General features: G+C 44.0%; 1 long non-coding RNA gene across 1 annotated transcript; it reads left to right on the forward strand.

The window, feature by feature from the left end:
• Window positions 1-276: 276 nt before the first annotated feature.
• On the forward strand, window positions 277-890 carry LOC138526606 (uncharacterized). Its single transcript, XR_011283653.1, has 3 exons — window positions 277-341; window positions 425-550; window positions 807-890. It is a non-coding gene; the product is annotated as an uncharacterized lncRNA (long non-coding RNA).
• The last annotated feature ends 5,146 nt before the right edge of the window (window positions 891-6,036 follow it).

Raw genomic sequence — 6,036 nt, forward strand, 5'->3', positions numbered from 1 at the left:
GTGCCCTGGCCGAATTTACAGCAGTATTTGTGACCAGACAGCCACAGGACCTGTGACAGTATTTTTTCTATCTTCATTATTCTAATGTTTAATTTTTTTTCGGATTTTATCATCACAATTATGGCCACCTATTGATGATGCCCCATAAATATTTGGTTTGTCATTTCTGTGGGCCCTGGCCGATTTTACATCATTAATTGTGACCACCTGCATCTCACAGAAACGAGGTGGTCACATGCTAAACAAAAGAACCGTTGCCTAGACAACGGCTTCACACTGCAGTCTGTGTCACTGCCCTGCAGCTGCACAGTGGAGGATCGTTTCTCTCTGTGTATTACAAGGTAAGAATCTGATTACAATCCTTCTCTTTGACCAAGTATGAGTGTAAAACACAGTATCTAATTGGATCTTTTATGATCCACAGATTGGTTTCCTTGTAAGCACGAGTGGATTTTCTCCATGCCTTTGTGCATAATGTCATTTACAACCCACTGCTGAGTGGGCATGAACGCAGGACGTTCTGTTTTTCACCACTGACCACACCAATGAGGTAAATCCACATCTAATATTCTTTGGTTTCATTTATTTACCTTATAAACCACTTACGGCATTTTTCTTTTTCTTTTTTCTTTTTTCTTTTTTGCTATTGATATTTACCCATGATGTAACATCTACTGATTGGTATGTTTCCTTTCATTCATTTTTTTCAATGTATGTTTCGTTTGAATTGTCACCATTATATGAATTTATGTCACATACTTGCATTTGTTATGTTATATACTTGCTTGCTGGACTTATATAATTAGACTCGCCCTGATGAAGGAAATAATTTCCGAAATGCATTGGCTTTTTTAGTCTAATACATGTGGATTGTGGCAACTGCTTCCTCACTAAGGATTATTAGTGAGAGCTTTTTGTTTGAATTACTATGGATAAATCATTTTTGATATGAATCAGAAAGACTCATCTTCCTTTCTTTAAGAAGTATGGTATATTATGGATACTTGAACATATTGTCGTGAATCTGATATAAATACGTGCCCATCTTGGGCCCTATATGAGAGCGGTTGTGTGACCCAGTATTATTACTTGGTCTCCAGCGTGTGTTGCAATTATAAGTCCGGGTGTCTCTAGACTTGTCACAGCCAGCTCCTTTTCAATTGGATGTATATTCTTTTTTGAAATATTTGATTTTTACTTGAATATTCTGAACATTTTTGAATACATGGTGGTGCCCACTCTCTTCTCTGTTTGTTTCATCATGACAAGGTGGCCAGTCTGGTACTCTCTAACTGAAATGTCTGTAGACATTCCATGTGGAAGGACATGGGCATGAATTATGTCAATGATTGTGCCTGCCTGCATTGCATGTCATTTATGTGCATGGCCGAATTCCAAATATGTAAATCCATTTCATATTACAATCACCAGTCTGACATAAAAGGCCTGCATGTGTTCATCAGTCGATACATGACAGACGCATGCCTTCTTCCACGCATCAATGTGTAAGCCACTTTTGTACGTCTATGTGTCCACTAACAGCATGGACAGGACTGGGGTAGCCGGTGCTGCATGTCAAATGGCACACAATCGTGGTTTACAGCTCACAGTGTGCCAAATCACGATGTCAGATGTACGGGTGTCCATTTTGCAAATGTAAGAAATTTGATGTATATGTGCATGTTAGTCAGGAAACACATGACTCAAACTGTCTTTCTCTGTCCATGTGCAGGTGCTGATGCAGTGGATACAGAGAAGGAGGTGTAAGAAGAGGAACTGGTTTGTCAGTCCACCAGTGGAGGCCGTGATGTTGTTGGCCGGGAAATTCGACAGGTTTTACATGCGATTATCAGTCATGCTCCTGCCTCTTTGGACTTTTCTGACTCTGCTGATTCAGATGGAGAACCAGAAGTGGATTACTCAGAGAGAGAGAAGGTGAGTGCCCCAATGGCCAGACCAGTTGGGGCCGTTGAGTCAGTGGTGGTGCCGCAGGCTTCACATGGCCACTCAGTGGTGATCCCCACGTCCGCAGTGGTTATGGCTGCAAGACCTCAATCCCATGAGTTGGTGTCAGGTTCTGGGGCTGATGTCCAATGGAGGGTTGCAGAATTGCAGCCAATGACAGGGGTCCCGCAGCAACAGGCCTAGTCCCTTGCATTACATGGTAGATGTGTGCATGCTGGAGAGACAGTGTGGAAGCAGCAAATGTTGTGTGCCGCCATCCGGCATGGCGATATGTTGAGTTGTATTGCAGAGGGCATGGATCGCCTGGCTGAGAACATGTCCCCATCAGTGGCCCGGGATGCGCAATGGCTGCAAGACATGCAGTCCTTAAACTGCTCCCTCAGGGCCTGGAGGCCAACATCAAGGGTCGATAGGCGTTGTTCTAAAGTTTCTTCAGGAGGCCCTGCAGGCAGATGCTAGGGCACATAGAGAAGCCCTGATGTGTGAGATGTTGGCATGTCATAGAGGCAATCAACGTGAGATGGAGAGCTTGAGGGCTTCACTGAATGATGAACTCTCAGCCACAAGGACACAGCTCCACAAGGAGATGGATGCCTTGAGGCAGACGCTATCCCAGCAACTTGATGTATCACGAGTGAGTGCACATACAGACTCTGTGGCCATTCGGGATGAAGCGCATCGTGATCTCACAACATTTAGGGTGCTGGTGCATGCACCCATGTCAGGGCTGGCCCTGGCCACTGAAGACTAGGCCTTGGCACTGCGTGGACTGGATCCAGCACCCCAACCACCTGCAGATCCATCGCAGGATGGCTGGCCCAGCACACCCACGCCTCCTCAACCACCTCTGCCGTGATGTCCATGAGCCCATGGAGGGATTTTTGTAATAATTATTATTTTATTTTTTTACGGTTCACTCCTGTGGATATGGATAGCCCCCCCCCCCCCCCCCCCCTGCCCAGGATGGCAATTTTTTTTTGTTTTGAACCAGACCGGTGTGATGTGATTTTTCTTTTTTTCTCCCCTTGATGGGAATGGACACATTCTTCTTATTTTTTCACTCCCCTATCCAGGATACAGGCATGTGTTGGTTTTACCCCTGTCCGACTGGATGAGAGATGTACTGTTGCCCTCTCTCAGGGGAATAAGGAGTGCAGTACTGGAAATACAGCCATGCACAGTGGTGTGAATTGCCATGGTTGACGTCCGATGTTGTTGCAGTAATCCTGATTCATCCAATGACTGCACTCCATGGGAGGTCCATCCTGCACCCTTTCACCTCCCTAGTCCCCATGCCCTCTGCCAGGCACTGGCCCTCCATTCACAAATGTGGAGGTACAGTTTCCTGATTTGATGAGGGAATCACATCAGGGCAGCTCTGTCAGCAGGTAAGGATGTGCACTGTTTATCGTGTAATATCAGTATTAGTGGTCACCCCAGATGTATGTTTGTCCATATGCATGTGTGTGTATGTACCCTTCCACATCAATGCATGTGCATTGTTTTTGAGGTTGCACTTCCACAATCAATTGACAACCAAATAATGGGAACGTGCAGCACTTATCACACTTGAGCCATTGGTAGTATTTGCCACATCCTGGATCTACATCCTCATTCACGCCCTGCATTCTCTGTGCATCTGAACTCTGTGTTTTTGGTTGTTCACTGGTTTCCTCACTGACCGTTATGATGTCTTCTTACAGCTACCCTTTTCCTCCCTCCACCCCATGTGACCTACAGGGTCCTGCAGGTGTACTCCCTGTCCACACTACTCTTTGACACCTGTGTCAGAGCCCACTCCACACCCTTATCTGCTCATATGATCTAACCTGTTACAATTCTATGTCTTACACACACGTCCATTGTCAGGTTTACACATCCTCGACTGCTCCCCTTCATGGCCTTCCCTCTGGTAACACATATCTGGCAATGTGTCTCCATTGACTCCACAGGACAGGCTTGACACACTTGGTGTAGCTAGGGTTGTACTGGTTTACGCATGTGTACCCCTGATGGACTTTACCTGTCTTCCCCAATCAAGTCACTTGTTGTTCATTGTTGTTTTCGGTATGTTCTGTCCACCTGGATGTATTATATGACTTTGTTTATTAATTATTTGTTGTTCAAATCCAGCACTGTGAGTAACTGCATAATTTGTGTTTACATTGTGGGCACATGCATGTGGTACATTGGCCACTCCTCCACACTTCTGTACATTTGCTGTCCCTATGGGTGATGGCAGTGCACCCTTTGATGCCCGCACAATTACTGGGACTGTCTCTTCCAGGGTGTGTCATTTGTTGGAGGGTTAGGCAACAGCTGCGTATTGTTGTCATGTCCATTTACTCTGGTGTCCAACAGGGGGGGTTGTTGGTTGGTGCAGGGTCTGGAGATGTGGTATCTACGTTGGTGGAATTCACTGGTTGCTGTGAAATCGTATTGTGCAACCTGGAATTGGGTAAGGATGACTTGATAAGCAATCCAGAACGGGTAAAAAAAACGTTTGCATCAAGACTGGTGTGCGAACACAGAAAGCTTGCATGAATACATCAGCCAAGCTCAACTGCAACGTGAACACAGAAGTAGGGGGACTTTGGCTCTATACTTGGTGAAATTTCCTGGTGCTAAGATTTGGGTTACTATTTGCGGTTTCGTTGGAACTTCCTGACTTCCAAGGAGGTCCTGATTAGACAGAAGAGGTTTGTAACGGTTTTATAACACGGCACACTCCAGCCAGGGGCTTCTTCCACTGACAATGAATGTGGCGCACAATAAAAACACTTTTTATCTTGAATCAATTCCGGGTTCTTTCTTTGAGAAGACCCCAACCCGTCTCACACCCACCTTAACAAAAACCCTGTGTCGCAATGGACTATGAACCAGGCCGGTGTGAACAATATGATATTTATTAATTTTAGGATTCAATGAAAAATCAAGCAAATGAAACAATATGAGCAGCAGCCACCACTGTGTGGCAGTACAAATGCAAAAATCCCACAATACAGTTGATTCAAACTCCTAACATATACACAGGAACCTTTAATAGCAAAACAGAAAGGAAAGCGTTTTTAAAATCAACAGATTACATTCAATTTGAGCACTCCCCCTGCAACACTCACCCCCAAACTTCTGATAACTAAATTCTTTTAGGATGGAAAGCAGTGGCAAGGAATCAGAATAAAGAGGGAAAAATCAGATTTTGAATTCAGCGCACCACCCCAAATGGGAGGCCAGAAACGAAAATGAAAACCTTATTTATGAGCAAAATGGCATGATCCGATTTTACTTGTTACTTGCACATCAGTTTACAATTGCGGTGGGATGGCTTGGACAGAAGTGTGTGTGGCTGCACTTAAGAGATAAGGAAGCTTACAGAATACTGAGCAGGGCACCAAAGCAACGTGAACACAGGTAAGACAATTGATTTGGAGGAAAAGCCAGAAATGCAAAAGAAAACACACGCGCCAGAATGGCAATTATTTTCTACATGGAACTTGGGATGACAGTAGCCACAAAAAGGGCTTGGCTTTCAAAATCGGATATCGTTTTTTAGGATAAGAAATAAAGGCACTTTACAAATAGTATTCAGATGGAAAGGGGTTACTCTTAATGGGATTACTGTTTAGGTTTTGCTATGGGACAAATACAAATTGGAATTTTTAGGAAAGCACAATACACGGGCAAATTCGTTTTTGTTGCACAAGGACTATTTCTGATAAGACTATATTTTAATGGGTATAATTGTTAAAGAAAGGCACTTGACATGAGATGGTTGATTTCGAATGGCAACTAGCTCAATGTGAATCTTTTTATAGCGGAATTAATTGATTTAATTGCAAATAATGCTAAGGATTTGTACAGACTATGGAAATACTTATCAAAGGAATATGCTAACAGACATAGACTAACACAGATTCTTCTATGGAACGGTGAACAGATGATACTGGCAATTTGGGATTTTGAATGGGATTTCAATGGGGTGCAAGGGTCAAAAGAGTGGGATGTGCAATTTGGGGACTAGGTGTTGTCATACTTACAATGTAAGCTTGAGTTTGGGATTCTGGACCGCCA

This window comes from Ambystoma mexicanum, chromosome 7p, assembly GCF_040938575.1.
Source record: "Ambystoma mexicanum isolate Mex_15411 chromosome 7p, UKY_AmexF1_1, whole genome shotgun sequence".
Taxonomy (NCBI): Eukaryota; Metazoa; Chordata; class Amphibia; order Caudata; family Ambystomatidae; genus Ambystoma; species Ambystoma mexicanum.